This window comes from Anastrepha ludens, chromosome 4 (assembly GCF_028408465.1).
Source record: "Anastrepha ludens isolate Willacy chromosome 4, idAnaLude1.1, whole genome shotgun sequence".
NCBI classification, from domain to species: domain Eukaryota; kingdom Metazoa; phylum Arthropoda; class Insecta; order Diptera; family Tephritidae; genus Anastrepha; species Anastrepha ludens.
This window is the reverse complement of record NC_071500.1, coordinates 24,068,025-24,085,066: the sequence shown is the minus strand read 5'-3', so window position 1 is coordinate 24,085,066 and position 17,042 is coordinate 24,068,025. Positions and strand designations below refer to the sequence as shown.

General features: G+C 37.5%; 1 protein-coding gene across 1 annotated transcript in view; it reads right to left on the bottom strand.

The window, feature by feature from the left end:
* LOC128860877 (gamma-glutamyl hydrolase A) overlaps nt 1–17,042 on the bottom strand; it is a 49,296-nt gene that overhangs the window by 26,856 nt on the left and 5,398 nt on the right. The window lies entirely within an intron of this gene.

Here is a 17,042-nt window from a genome sequence, read left to right as displayed (position 1 = left end):
AAGAACGTAATGGGGCTGCCACAATGGTTCCGTTGCGTCCGTTGCGCCAACGCATTTGATTGACGTGACATGTAAAACGTACCGTGGTGCCACAATGAGGATATTGCCGCATATAAAAAAAAACAACAGAAGTTCTTGTAGGGAAAGCAAATATTATATTTCATTGTGTGTAAACAGATTTTTGTTGGTTGTGAAATATATTACAAAAAGCAATGCTCATTGAGGCTTATAATAGAATTTATGGTAGTCGTAGACGATGGGTGCGATCATAACTTCGAGATGGAGCCGCACATTCATTTTTCAGGGGCACTTTGTTAAGGGGACAGATACCTGTAAACGGACGTATTTCCCCTGATCTTCATTAAAGTTATTTAAAATGAAGGAGTCAATAAATTTTTTTTCAAAATTGGCATACAGTTTATTAATACTTTAAAATAATACACTTTTTTTTATTTTAATCATTTAAAATGGCGGATGTACACTCAATTCTGCCAGGAAGATTGCAGCGGGGCTTCTCAATCGGCGGGCATTGTAGCATCGGCGTCTGTGATCTGAATACAACCTAACATTTTTTTGTTTATTTTATATAAATATATAATTGGCGCGTACACCCTTTTCGGGTGTTTGGCCGAGCTCCTCCTCGTATTTGTGGTGTGCGCCTTGATGTTGTTCCACAAATGGAGGGGCCTACAGTTTCAAGCCCACTCTGAACGGCAGATATTTTATGAGGAGCTTCTTCATGGCAGAAATACACTCGGAGGTTTGCCATTGCCTGCCGAGGGGCGACCGGTATTAGAAAAATGTTTTTCTTAATTTTAGTGTTTTCACCGAGATTCGAACCGACGTTCTCTCTGTGAATTCCGAATGGTAGTCGCGCACCAACCCATTCGCTACGGCGGCCGCCATAATTAATCTCATAATTTCTATATGAATTAACAACAAATGGGGGAAAAAAAATTCGCGGAATAAAAAGCTCCAAAAAAAACAAATGAATTTTGGGGCGAATTTTCCTACTATTTTGGCTTCGAAAAAATTATTATTATTTATCATTCGAATTGTAAATTCACATAGAAAGTAATATCATAAAAAAGATTTGTGCAAAATTTTAGGGAGATCGGTCAATATCTTTTCGAGTAATCGTGTACGCCAATTTGAAAAATATAGCTTTGATAAAAACGAGTCTAAAGGTTGAATACATGAAAATTCCTCTCCCAGCGCTCGAACGCAAAGAATAGAGTCGTCACGGTTGACGATCTATAATATAAGAAAAACTTAAATTTACGTTCTAAAATTTTTTTGACATATTCTTAAAGGATTATATTAACATTTTATGAAAAACAAAAATTTTGTTTTTCGAAATTTTACGGGTATCTGTCCCCTTAAGCCTAGTCTTTTCTCTGCTCTTTCAAACTTTTATAGAAAAGATAAAGGTGCATTTCCATTGACTCAAATAATTTAAATGCCATTTATTTTCTGCATTTAATTTGATATAATAAAAAACACCATCGATAAAAATGTGCGCGTTACAAAGTTTTTTTTCTTTAACCCGTGGTTTGTCGCTAGGCAAATACAAAAACAAACGGTGGCAACCGGGTAAAAATTACCACATAATATACATTTAGGTGTACATATAATTAATTAAATATTTATTTTATGTAGGGAGCGTGTCTTTTGTTTCTATGCAGGAAGGTACTTGCAGCGGCAGGTCACGATATTTTGTAGAAAAAAAGTTAGAAGTGGTATTTTTTACCCAGTAGCGACGAATGCACGGTTATACAGTTATCATTTTCGCCGCCCTTGCTGTACGGCAAAAGTAGAAAGTTACCAGTTTTTGTGCATTCCGGCATGGCGTACGGTACGTACATATGTGGTTCCTTCGACTCAAATGCACATAATCTATTTTGCTGTCAGTCAAATTCGTTGCAGCAACAGACCCATTGGGTTTATAAATTGGGAATTATGTATATACATTCTACCAAAATTATAGAAATTTTTTCTAATAGCAGTCACGCCTCGGCACGCAATGGCAAACCTCCGAGTGTATTTCTGGCATGAAAAAGCTCCTCATAAAAAACTTAGAGCTTAAAACTGTAGGTCCCTCCATTGAGGAACAACTTCAAGATGCACGCCACAAATAGCAGGAGCAGCTCGGTCAAACACCTAACAGAAGTGAACGCACCAATTATTTATTTATTTTTTAAATGCATTTATTTTTTAAAGGTATCTACCTGTTACATGGTTTTCTGATAAGATCGTATTGCCCAGCTCTGGCGGTCATGTTTCTTTGGCGCTGTCTATCAAATCTTTTTTTTATTAGTTATCGTTTTTTGTTTTTGTTGTAAAGAGTGAGAAGATTGGCGGTACTTTTTCCAATACGGTTGTAATGACAGATCACGCGTGACTACTGTCAAACTAAATTCATAATTTTTTTCAGTTTTCATTGACGTCGTCATCGGAAGAATCACGCCTCAACAACGTTAACAAATCGTACATTTGTATTCCGAAAATTGATGATCGGTGAAAAGTGTGCATTGTGCGCTCAGGCCAACTTTTATGCTATACAAGATCTATTGAAAACAACCATTTATTGCCACCTATGGGCTGGAGGAATCATCAGCCCATATTCCTTCAAAGATGAGGCTGGTGCCAATGTAACAGTGAATGACGAACGGTATCGCGGCATGATAAACGATTTTTTTATACCGGAAATCGAAGCCCGTGATCTCCATAACAATAAGACGGCGCTACTTGCCATACAGCCCGTAAAACAATTGATTTACTCCATCATCGTTTCGATGCGCAAATTATTTCTCGTCTCGGACTTGTGGATTGGCTACCAAGAACCCATATCACTCCATTGGATTTTTATTTGAGGGATATGTAAAATCTAAATTCTTTGTGGATAAACCAGCTTCGATTGACGCCTTGGAAGCCAACATTTCTAAAGTTATTCACGGGATACCGACCGAAGTCCTCCAGCAAGTGATTCTAAATCGGTGTTTGGTGAATGGCCGAACTACGACACAGTTGCGGTAAACATTTGAATGAAAAGATTATCTTTAAAAAATAAATGTCTACACAAAAATAATAAAAATTACTCCGAATCAATTTTAATTTTCGTTGCTTTATTTCAATTTAAAATCGATACCTCTAAATTGATCACCCTTTATTACTATTAAATCACCATGGTAAGTAACACAATTGAGCAGCACGTGCAAATGATAAAAGTTTATTATCAGCGACTTGACGGTGTAGTTATCTACTAAGACCTTGTGATTTGACACCGCTAGACTTGTTTATGGGGCTTCCTGAAGTCGCAAGCTTATGCCAATAATTCGCAACCATCTAGCAGAGTCATTGATATTTACACATTAGAACATTTGAACGTTGTCATATTTCACGCATAATAGCATACGTTAATATTTCAAATAAAAAATAATAATTTAGTGTTAATGCCTCACAAAAAGCTTGTTTTGGTCCGTTTCGATCCGCTCAAAATGGCAAACCTTGTAGGAGGCAAATTTTAAAATTGAGTTTCTTCCACCAAATAATGAAAATATTTATATAATCATTTTAAGAGAGTATATTCGTGTAAAGGGGTATGCATATGTATGCACATATTTGCATATACATTTTATATATAAACGCAACTATATATGTAAGTATGTTAGTATATTTGCATACGTTTTCATATACGCATTTAATTATAACACTAACGCTTTTTATAAATTACTTTTAATACAAGTAGTTAATAAAGCCAAATCCCCAGCGCCAGCTACAGCATCTACATATCAAATAACCAGTTATTAACTTATGCTTAGCTCTCTTTTTCAGTCAGTGGGAAGTACACATTGATGAGGCACCTTTTTTATTTTATTAGCAGGAACCAAAGTTAATTAAAACAAACAATATAATACAATTTATTTTTCAAGACCGCTTTTCAAAAGGGGAAACACTCTGATATTTGAACTGTTCATTTCACGAGCCATGTCACTTTTTTGCCTAATATTGTTTTATTGTGTAAAGACTTATAATACTTCCGCAGCTTTAACAAATTTCGGAAATTCGTTCTCAAAATCAGGATTTAGCAAAGCGCCTATCATATGCAAATATAATTCTTCTACACTCCGTTTCATAACTAACGCCTTTGAATTTCGAGGTTAGTCAGTCTCGTTTATTATATACATATAAACATTTTAATAACTGTATAAAGGAGAAGATATGTAACATACACAAATATTATTGTTATTATTATTAAATTTGTATAATAAAACGTTAAAAAAATATAAGGCAGCAGGAGCACTAACAGCATGGGCCATAGGCCATGGATCAAGGATCCTTGCCAGAAAAAAATAATGATGTATGCCCTTTAAACCCGTTCAAGGACTCAAGGAACATGCGGCTGCCGCAACCGAATGGTTTGGTGCGTGACTACCATTCGGAATTAAGAGAGAACGTAGGTGCGAATATTGGTGAAACACCAAAATGAAGAAAAAAATTTTCCAAGTCACCGCTCAGCGGGCATGGGAAAGCCTTCGAGTGTATTTCTGCCATGAAAAAGCGCTCATAAAAAACCATCAGTCGTTCGGAGGCGCATAAAACTGCAGGTCCCTACTTTTGTGAAACAACATCAAGACGAACGCCGCAAATAGGAGAAGGAGCTCAGTCAAACACCAACAAAAAATGTACGCGCCAATTATACATATATTTCAGTAAATCGAGCATGTAATGGAAATCTCGCGATGTCATTCCGAAATCGCACGTATTAGTTTGAGGTGTGATGCAATTTACGCAATTTCAATGAGGCTCGAATTTTAATCTGAAACGGCTGATTGTCAGCGAACCGAATTTTTTATATAATTTTGGATTGAAGATTTGCATTAAATCGAGCGTTTTTATTTTTTCTGCTTATTCAATAATCAAAACAACTTGGAAAGTCATGAGAAAGTTGATCAACGAGAATACTTCAATCCTCAGAATATTTCAAAGTTTGTGTTATAATACGTTGACATATAAGTAGATGATCTTCTTTTTCGTACTTAACTCCCACCCCATAATTAAAAAGTGAGATTTTCCCTACAAAATTTCTCTCCCAAAATCTGAGATTATAAAATAATCCTAGATAATAACTTTACTATATCTAAAGAACAACAAAGCCACGGGTGCCGACGGACTGCCGGCTGAGCTATTCAAACATGGTGGCGAAGAGCTGGTAAGGTGCATGCATCAGCTTATGTATGCCGCGATGTCTGAATTTGGTATCCCCACAAAACTAATACGGCTTTGCACGGTGACGTTGCTCAACACCAGCAGCGCAATCAGAAATGGGAAGGACCTCTCCGAGCCGTTTGATACCAAACGAGGTTTCAGACAAGGTAACTCGCTGTCGTGTGACTGCTTTAACCTGATGTTGGAGAGCATCGTACGACCCGCACAACTTAATCGCTCAGGAACAATTTTTTATAAGAGCGTACAATTGTTGGCGTATGCCGATGATATCGACATCATCGGCCTTAACAACCGCGCTGTTAGTTCTGCCTTCTCCAAACTGGACAAAGAGGCAAAGCGAATGGGTCTGGTGGTGAACGAGGACAAAACGAAGTACCTCCTGTCATCAAACAAACAGTCGGCGCACTCGCGTATCGGCATCCACGTCACTACTGACAGTTACGATTTCGGGGTTGTAAAGGACTTCGTATACTTAGGAACCAGCATTAACACCGATAACAATGTCAGCCTTGAAATCCAACGTAGAATCTCTCTTGCCAACAAGTGCTACTTTGGACTAAGTAGGCAACTGAGCAGTAAAATCCTCTCTCGACGAACAAAACTAACACTCTACAAGGCTCTCATAATGCCCGTCCTAACGTATGGCGCAGAAGCTTGGATGATGACAACATCCGATGAAGCGACGCTTGGAGTGTTTGAGAGAAAGATTCTGCGGAAGATTTTTGGCGAATATCGTAGGCGATGGAACGGTGAGCTGTATGAGCTTTACGACGACATAGACATAGCCCAGCGAATAAAGAACCAGCAGCTACGTTGGCTGGATCATGTCGTCCGAATGCATACAAACGCTCCGGCTTTGAAAGTATTCGATGCGGTACCAGCTGGTGGTAGCGGAGGAGGAGGAAGACCTCCTCTGTGTTGGAAAGATCAGATGGAGAAGGACTTGGTTTCACTTGGTGTGTCCAATTGGCGCCGGTTAGCACGAGAAAGAAACAACTGGCGCGCCTTGTTAGACTCGGCCAAAATCGCGTAAGCGGTAATCGCGCAAATTTAGAAGAAGAAGAAGAATAATTATACTTTTTGACATACAACCCTGTCTTATCGATAATTATTATTACGAATGTAAGGAGAAACATCAAAGTAAAAACTAAATCAAATGGACGCCGGCAAAGAAAACAGGCTTGTAGGCGTAATTCTAATAAAATTTTTGTTAAATATGATTAATTATGGATTCATATAACAGAAAAAAGAGTGTGTCCTCTTATTACTTATTATAAAATGTAATATCAAATTTCGAATGCGTATTGCTGCCTTAATTTTTTGAAACCTTAGTAAACGTCGTTTACGGATTTCCTCCAACTGTTTATTATTAGCAGCCAATTGCGCAATTAAATTAGCTGTTCCTTCTCCTGGTATTTTCTTCATATCTTTAATAATAATTAAACAAACCAAAAACACCGAAATATTCAACCAACATAATTTCATTTCATTTCATTGATTTTCATTTCAAATTAAACCTTTCACAACAGTATTGACAGCTGATTGTCATTCTTGCAGGTAATCTGCCATATGCGAACAGGTAGATTAATTTTGTTGATTTATTGGTAATTAATGCATATGTGAATGTACGTTCTGTATGCACTGAAAGTACTAAGTTCTTAACATTCACGTAAAATGCCTTTCTGCAGATAAAATTTGTACCAGAGGGTAAAAAACTAAACCTGGAAGAGTTAAATAAGAGTTAAAATATAAAGATAACCCTTTGCGATTGGAAAATTTCTCTAATGGTAAAACCAGCTAGTCGAAGCAAATTTAGCTTTTTGGAGTTATTTCTCTTTTAGTGATTTAAGCAAATATATGAATTGAACCCCTCAATATTTTTCGCTTAACACGTAAACTTTTTTTGTCTAGCTTCCTCTTCTGCTAATAAAACACCTGCAAAATGGAATCCATTTTACTTTTAAATATCCTTGTTTTATTGAATTGTATTTATATAATACTGCTTTCTATGTCAATAACTACCAACGATGTCAGCAACACCCGTAGGCATTTCATTTAAAAATCGCGTAGCACTAATTCAAACTAAGTTTAAGTGGTTGGCAACACTAACTAAGAAATCGTCGGAATTACCAAGGATGATAGATTATCATGTGAATTTCTAAACCTCTTCTATTCGTCATTTTTCCGTTCACTATCTCTATGCTCAATTAATTTGATAAAAAATTTGCATGCGAAAGCAACAACAAAGTTATCAAGCAAGCTTCGCCGCTACCTCATTAGACTGGTATAACTCACTGCATTAGCGGCCTCGTTAGTCTAGCGTAAGAGCACTAGCCTGTTATCCCAGATGATGTGGGTTCGAATCCCACGTAATACACGGTTCTCGCACTTTTCCAAATTTACCTACTTTCCCTATTTCTAAAAAGAAATCACATTCCTAAACCCCAAAAACTTAGCGCATTATTTGTGTTGTGGCTGAAAAGCACACATCAGTGCCGCCAGCAAGAGGAATCGGGCAACCGCAGTAATAGCGGCGACACACCAAATTTAGCGAAGTCCTCAACCATTTGTGCGATCCTTCTGGGTGGCAAAAAAATGTCAAACACAGATGGCACCCCAAGCAGTAAAGAAGGCGCTATTCTGAGCAACGACAGGTGGGCACTATTTAAAACTGGTAGTGGCAGGCTAATCACCTATCTGGACAGAAATCAAAAATAGATTAACGAAACCAACGCGAAAGACTAAGTATGTATTGACGAGGCCCTATGCTCCCAAAATAAAACATCTGTAATTTAAGGCAGCTCTATTCCCGCGTTGCCAATGTATGTTCATTTATACAAGTTGCTTCATCTATTCGCCACCTGCTAACGCTTGGCTAAAAGAAGAGGCCTATAATAGGGCTGTAAAGCAAGAGAACTACTATATTAGAATAAATGCAGAATTTAGTACGCTGATCTCAGAACAACAATATAAAAAATGTGTCCAATATTAACTCCTTCGTCAAAACGACGACGCCTGTTCTCATTTTTCAGGGATGCAATGATACGTATTTTTTCCAATTTAATTAAAAACTAACTAAACATAGAAATGAAATCCATTGTGCACATTATTTATGTCACAACGACGACGAAAGATTGCGTTAGTGTACAGAGTTAATACAACACAGAGACAAATTTTCAAAAATTTGCATGACACATCGAGCACACAACTTTTATAAATCTTATTGGATTTGGAATTTCCAGGCTTCAAATACAGGTATCCCTCGTATAACGCGATAGTTACGTTCCAGAAGAATTGCGCGTTATGTAATTCCGCGTTATCTAAAACATAGTTTTCATATAAATTTGGGGGTTATGTTCCAATAGGTTTTTTTTAAATAAAATACATACAAAATAACAGATGCACATATATTTCAACTCAATACTAAAGTTCAGACTTTCTTATACAGTTAAAAACACAAAAAAAAAATTTAAAAACAAACTAAAACAAATTAAAAACTTTATTGTTATTCTTCAAACTTCATATGGTAATTAATCTGTTTCACTGTCTTCAAAGATCTTTGCACGTGGGCGTTTTGGGGGAGCAATAGCTTCATCAGAAGATATTTCTTCAACATAGTTTTCGCTATTGGATAAGAAACTAGTTGTGGGACCTTGTGGTTCTTCTACTGGTTTTATAGTTGCAAAATCTGTTATCAGTTTTTGGTGGGTGGTTTTTTTAAGCTCCTTTTCAATTTCGTAATAATGTGCTATATTAATATCTATTCTATCTATCTAAGGCAAAAAAGGGTAATTCCCGGCTTACATTAAAAATACATTACATATTATAAATATGTGGTACGCAAATTAGTGTTACCAGATTTTATAATTATGTTTTCCTCTTCGCATTATATAAGCCTAAATTTCGCGTTGTACTGAAACCTAATTTTTCCAAATCGCGTTATATCGAAACCGCGTTGTATAAGACCTCACTTCAACAGCCTACCTACGCAAAACATATATGAGTGGGAATTTTAGAAAAGATATGTATATGCAGGTATGTATGTACATTTCTTATCTCTCTACACTGCATTTACTCTTTTATAATGTAGTGATAGTCGTCATAAAAATGTTATCAACTTCAAGAAATAAATTTATTGTTTTTGGCAAACTCACAAATGCACTTGAATAAACACTTTTTATCGCAAGGGAAACTAACTTTTAAAGGTGCATAAATTCATTTTAAAAGCACTACAGAAAGCTTTACATTTTCCGATAGATTGTCAGAACACAGCTCACACAGAACTAACGCTTCCATCTTATGGGCACAAAATATCCATGACTTACCTCACTTGCAAATTGCGTCAGCAAAAATTCGGCGAGAGGCAGAAGTAGCCCTCGACCAACCCAGAGCATTTAGCTCAGTCAACCATGGCAAACCCTTTGACGATACCGTTTCTTCATCACTGCTACACAAACTTTGAGAAACTTCTGGTCACTTGAGCAGAAAGCAGTGATGGACTACTAATAATAAAACAGAGTGCCCCACAAGGCGGCGTGATATAATATTAGAGTGTTTGTACGGCGACCCCTATTAGAAAAAACTTGATTCTATTGTATATAAACCCATACCCCACACAATTAAATTGAAGTTGGGTGGAAGAGCTTGCAAAATGTCAAAATGTTGCTTATTACCAAAGTTGAATTGGAATATCCAAAAAATGGAGAAGTATCAAGAAAACTTAAATAAGAATATAAGAATTATAAGTAGAGTAAAAGATATTAATATTCAAGATCTCCAAGAAGCAATAGAATAGTCGTCGATAAGGTACCAGAGGAAATCTAAAAGGTTAGGCAAGAAAGAGTGATTCAACAAAGAATGTGAAGAAGCAAAGATCTCGTCATTTCAAAGTTTAAGTGTCCTTAGAGAAAGCTATAATTATACAAATAAACTGTTATACTTAAAAGCAATTAAATATTTTAAAGAAGTATGTAAAAGGAACAGAGAAGAATAGTATAGCAGGCTTATAGAAACTATTAACAACATTAAAGATAGCGCTAGCTGGGGGAAATTTGTTAAGAATATAATAGGTGAAACTTTGGAAATAAGTTCCGCCATATCAACGCATGAATTTACGGTTTATTTTGAAAATCTGCTGAGCCCTACTGCTATTGACAAGACAATTTTTTATGCACATAACTTCCACGCTGACGATCTGCTTGAGGCAGTTTTTTCACCAAACAAAGTTAAACTAAACAAAGCTCCAGGGATTGATAGAATTCCTTACGAGTTCTTAAAAAATGCTCCCGATACTTTCATTACGGCTATGGCAAGTGCTTACACAAATCTTTACAAAAAATGCAAAGTAGACGAGGCTTTTAGAACGAGCGTAGTTTTTCCTATCTTCAAAAAAGGGGATCCTGCCCTGGTAGGAAACTACAGAGGAATTTAATTCATGAACTGCATTGCTAAAGTTATGATGAGCATAATTAACGAAAGAATAACCTCTTGGACTGAAAGGAACAGTATCTTAAACGAGTATCAAGCCGGCTTCAGAAATATGTAATTACTCTACAGTCGACAATATATTCAATTTAGCCGCTATTGTCCATTTAAAATTCGAAGAAAAGAACAAAGTTTACGCGTATTTTGTCGATTTTAAAGCGGCGTTTGATAGAGTATCAAGAAATGCCTTGATATATGTAGGTATAAACTGCACCATATTGGGCTTGCAACGAAACTAGTGAAGTTCATAGAGAATATTGTATATACAGTGATACAAAGACAGTTATATGGAATGGCTCAGAAATTTCAGATACATTCAAAACAAACTCAGGCGTCAAACAGGGATGCCTATTGTCGCCAATACTATTTGCTCTTAACATAAACGACTTACATGAAAGCTTAGAAGGAGGATTAAACATAGAAGGGAAAAATATTAGACTTCTAATGTAGGCAGATGATATCATTTTGTTAGCGGATCACCCAGGCAAACTACAAGTGATGATTAATAACCTTGAACACTGCAACATGTGGAATCTTGAAGTAAACAGCTCAAAGTCTCAAATAATGGTGTTCAGAAAAGGTGGGAAACTTAGTAAAGAGGAGAAATGGTATTATAGTAAGGAAGAAATACAGACTGTGTCTCGATATACTTACTTAGGAGTGGAAATAACACCTCAGATGAATTGTAAAAAACATGTTGAAAACAGAACAGCTGCAGCAAAGAATGGTATTAATGCTTCGTGGACTTGTCTTTTAAAAAAGAAAGTTTGTCGTTGAATACAATCATACGCAGCACAGGTGTGGGGTTTCGGGTGGTTTGAAGAACTTGATGTATTGCAAAAGTATTTTGTAAAGCGAATTCTGCAGCTACCATCACATATGCCTACATACATACTTTTCTTGGAAACCGGCATGCTAGAAAATCATTTGTTAACTTTAGAACTGTTCCTTAAATATATGCACAGAATTTTGTTTATATACTCAGAAAATCGGCTGCGATATTATTTGTCCAAAATTGTTATAAAGAAAGAAGTCTTCTGGATTAGAGATATAAGAACTGGTTTAGTAAAAACGATATCATTTGGCGAACAGATAACATACAATCAGAAAGCTGGATAGAAGATGCAAAATTGCTTTTAACAAACCACAACCAGGCTAAATACCAACCAGGCTGTACATACAAAAGGCCGTAAGTACTAGTAGGATATATAAGTAATTAGATTGGTCAAAAGGTCTGGTTTATTTAAAAAAATATGATATAGAATCAAGCAGTTGGATAATGAGGGCTAAAAGTGACATGGTAATAATTTTAAATAACAACAGATTTGACACAGAAATTAAAACTTGCTCAATGAATAATTTAGGCGAGCTTGAAAACATAGCACATTTCATGGCGCGCTGCCCAATATTAAAAACCGTAAACCGAATAATTGTTTTGTGCAAAAAATAAATCGACACACGACTCATGCCATTGTCGTTAAATTATTGTAAATATTTATTTTTTTCTTAATATTACAATAAGTAAATTTCAAATTTTGTATATTTTGCTTTTATTTGCAATAAATACTACTACTACTACTACTATAAACCCATACATAAGCATAGAATGCGAAACATAAAAAACTATCTGCCGTACGGGTCGACATAAAGCAGTAGGCTGGGAGAGGGGTAGGGAAAGTGATGCGAACAATATAGCCACTCATCTCCAAATGGCAACCTCTGCCCACTGTCCAAGACTTGATGTCCTGGACTTGGTACTTCCTGTTTTCGCTAACGAGGCTCTGTCAACCGGTGACAAGGCGGCATAACCTTGTCAGCACTTTAAGCTAAGGTAGTGAGATACCCGTGCCGAGGCCTGCATGACTGGTAGTGCCTAAATAACCAGACTTTAACAGTTCCCTCCGATGCCCAGGCGAGGTCGGTTGTATTAAGTGCCTTACCGCGGTATGCCGGCTCTGCCGTGGCGGACCACCCCTTCCGTGCCTGCTCGTGGGACCAAAAAGCAGTCTCGAAAGAGACTGTTGAGCACTTTCACTGTAAATGTCCGGCTCTGGCGGTTAGGCGCTTGAGATTCCTTAGCGTGCCCTTTGGGGATGACTTGAAGAAATTCTCCAGCCTAGATCCCTTTTCTCTCCTCCATTACATCAACCACACTGGATGGCTGTAGACGGTTTTCTCTTCCCTAAATTTTTTCGCAGGTAGTGGTCCACATTATGGTATCAAAACGGCACGTAAGCGCTACTTGTAGTGTACCTGGGGTACTCTTGGCATCTAATCTACCTACCTACCTTAGTACGCTAACTAACGATTTTTGAGATATGGCATGTGAACTCAGCATCACCAGTACAAAGGATAATCGCAAGAAGACAGGGGTATTCAACATCACTGCATAGAAACCAGCAGCAAATGGTACGGATAAAGCAACTACTCGAGGAGAATTTTCCGAACACAAGCAGCACTAGTTCCTACCTTGGCTGCTATTCTCAGGGTACTCTTCCCCGAATTAATTCATCTTCTGTTCTAGGAATATATACTAACTTGTATCTTCTGGATAAATCGCACTGCTTCTTTGTTGAATTGAATACAGTGTAAATTAATCTGAATATTTGATATACTTTATTATAAAGACGTTTCGCTTCGGTGAAATGCGTTAAAATAAGTTATGGCAGGGGAAATTGTGAAATTTAAAATTATGCTTCGATGATGAATAGAGGATAAAACCTTTAGGGATGGTTGATACCAAAGTGTATTAATAAAGTGTTCCAGATTCCATTTCCATGTATGAATTTATGATAGCAAGTAACAAACGAACTGAAAAAGGGAATAACTTGCCATACCTATTTTCAAAAGCCTCCGTTTGCGGGTCCATGTTTATCAATACGCTTTTGCTTCCTCTGATCCATACTATTACCTCTTTAAATATTTTAAATTATTTTTCTAACACCCTGTTCGATTCAACTAGACAGTAAAGAATTATCTGTGCAACCTATTGAATTCCTACAGCATTCGAATTCTGAAAACCTCAATTCCTTATGACAAATAGACAGGGGCAGCAATATTTTTCGCCGCAAGCACAGGTCGTTCGCCGGCAGATATAACAAATAGAGAAGTGTTAAATTCGGTCCAGACCCAACTTTATATACCCGCACATATTTTAGGGATATTAAAATTGGACTGACAGAAATTTAATCTTAACATATGAATAGTTGGCGAGGTTTTTATTCGATCTCAATAATATACACATATTTCAGATACAAATGCGATGTGGAGTAATACAAGTTTGAGCGAATTTTACTAAGTCGAGATACACGCATTTATACAAAAAAAAGGTATGGCACCACCCATTTTCCAATATTTTTCTTTAAGGCACCTGTTTGGTCTAGAGACGTGAAAATTGAACATAACATATTAAAAATTCAAATCAATCGGTTCAGTACTTTTTAATAAATTACCAACGCCAACTCGGAAAAATAGTTTCGAGAAAAACACGGTTAACGCGCTTATACCTGGGCGTCGTACTCCAAACCGGTCTCATTTTAAAGTACTGTAAAGTTTAAACTACAACGAATTTCAATATAAAAATTTGCAAGTATATTTTTGAAAGTATGAACTATCATACCATGGAAAAAAATCGATTTTTTCGAAATTCTAGACTAGAAAGGTGCCTTAACCGTACTTCTTTTTTGGGTTTATCATTTTTTCCAAATGTGGCTATTTTTAATAATATAGATAACACGCTCTTTCTTTCTCGAAAATTACCATTATATGGGAGATGGGCATGACTGGCATATTAATTTCTGTTCCTTTAATCGTGCACATGGGCAGACAGACATGACCAAATCGACTACTCTTACCATTACGAGCACTTTAGCATATATGTTTATATAATAGGACTATGAATAAGTTCGTGCGGTTTTTTTTCGAAATTTGAAACTTTATTGACGTAAAATGGTTACAAATTTAATATTCAAAATATTGTCCATCGCTTACTACTACTTTTTCCCATCTTTCTGGCAATTCACGGATTCCCTTTGTGAAAAATTCGGTCGGTTTTGCCGCAATCCACGAATCGATCCATTTTTTGACTTCATCGTAATTACGGAAGTGCTGGTCAGCCAGGCCATGTTGCATCGATCGGAAGAGATAGTAATCGGATGGCGCAAGGTCTGGACTATACGGCGGGTGGGGTAGGACATCCCATTTGAGCGTTTCTAAGTATGTTTTGACCACTTGTGCAACATGTGGCCGAGCATTGTCATGTTGCAAAATAACTTTGTCGTGTCTATCGGCGTATTGCGGCCGTTTTTCTCGCAGTGCTCGGCTCAAACGCATCAATTGTCGTCGGTAGACATCCCCCGTAATCGTTTCATTCGGTTTCAGTAGCTCATAATACACAACACCCAGCTGGTCCCACCAGATACACAGCATAACCTTCAGGCCATGAATATTCTGCGCCGACGTCGATGTTGAAGCATGGCCAGGGTATCCATACGTTGCCCGACGTTTTGGATTGTCGTAATGGACCCACTTTTCATCGCCAGTCACAATTCGATGCAAAAAACCCTTTCTTTTGTGCCGTTGAAGCAGTTGTTCGCATGCCATAAAACGGCGTTCAACGTCTCTTGGCTTCAATTCATACCTTTCGGATCATTCCCATGGCTTTTAAACGTTTGGAAATGGTTGATTGATCAACTCCCAAAGTTTTTGCAACCTCTTCTTGCGTTTGAGCCGGATCTTGATCGAGCAATTCCTCCAATTCGGTATCCATGAACTTTGGCGGCGCACCCTCGCGTTCTTCGTCTTCCAAGCCAAAATCACCACTTTTAAAGCGTGCAAACCACTTCTGGCACGTTCGCTCAGATAGAGCATGCTCACCATAAACTTCCACCAAGATACGATGACTTTCGGCTGCTTTTTTCTTCATATTAAAATAATGAAGAAGAATTCCCCGCAAAAACACATTATTTGGCACGAAATTCGACATTTTCAAGTGTGGTAAAAATATTGTTGTTTACGCTTCAAATAAAAAACTTATACTGACGTTTGTGCCTTACGACAGTAGCTCTCCAATGAATGTTTGGAAATGTGGATCGATGGAATAATAATCAAGTTACGCCATCTGTTGTAAAACCGCACGAACTTATAAATAGACCTATTAGGTATGTCTAGAAATATCTCGATGACTTTATGCTGTTACATATAACCCTCACCTGAACAAGATTGGAATGAGCGACATGCAATGAAGGATTTAAAACTTTACATTCCTGTACATTTTTATACCATCAGAAACCACAGCGGACTTTGACCGACTAGCACGAATTATGCTACGACAGCCCGGACTTTTTGACCAGGATTCCGAAAAAATTCCGACTAGAGAAGAATGGTGAAGGAGCTTCGAAAATATGGTATTGGCCCGGGAATTGAAAATTGTACAGGTTCCCAGGCACAGCAATGTTGAAGGATATAAAATAGCGGATGAGATAGCCAGATATGAATTTCAAATGCAAATGAGCGAAGCAGATACTTCTGCGGTAATCTATCAAGAAAAGCGAATGTCAAATCCGAATGTCGATCTTCAGGGCAACAGTTCTGAAAAGATAATGGATTGAGCAGTATCAAAAACTCCTAATTTTTATCTCGGCTAATAAAAAATGTAAAAGGCGATTATTCGATAATATTGCTTATCGGTTTCATCAAATTACCTCTACACCTGTGCTTGGCAGGCTTTTTAAATCTTCTAATTCTAAATTTATTTTATTTTATTATGGTAATGGTTGTACACATTAGGCTAAGGCCTTTATGAATTGCGACCAGATCGATCTATTGTGCCCCCTAATTTTTTAATTATACAGGGTTTGATTGAAAAGTAATGGCCTTATTTTTTTAAGCAGTTTTATTAAACCTTTTGCCTTATACAACTAATATTCTTCAAAATAGGACCCTTGAGCGTCAATACACCGCTAGTAGCGCTCCTTCCGCTGCAGGAAACATTTTTTAAACTCATCCGCCGGAATCGCGTTCAATTCGGCTGTCACGGATTTTTGGATCGCCTCGATGGAGTCGAAATGCCTCCCCTTCAGCTTTCTTTTCAGGCGCGGGAACAAGAAGAAGTCCGGAGGGGACAGGTCTGGGCCGTAGGGAGGGTGGGGAAGCACCGAAATTCCCATCTTAGCCAATGCAGAGGTGCAGAGGAAGGTGAGGTGCATCTTCGTATGTTTGCGTCGTCGAAGGCCTTCCAGATCGCTGTTCGTCTTCGACGTCCTCCCGGCCTTCCTTGAACGACTTGTGCCACCGTTTTACCTGGACACTGGACAGAGATTGGTCTCCGT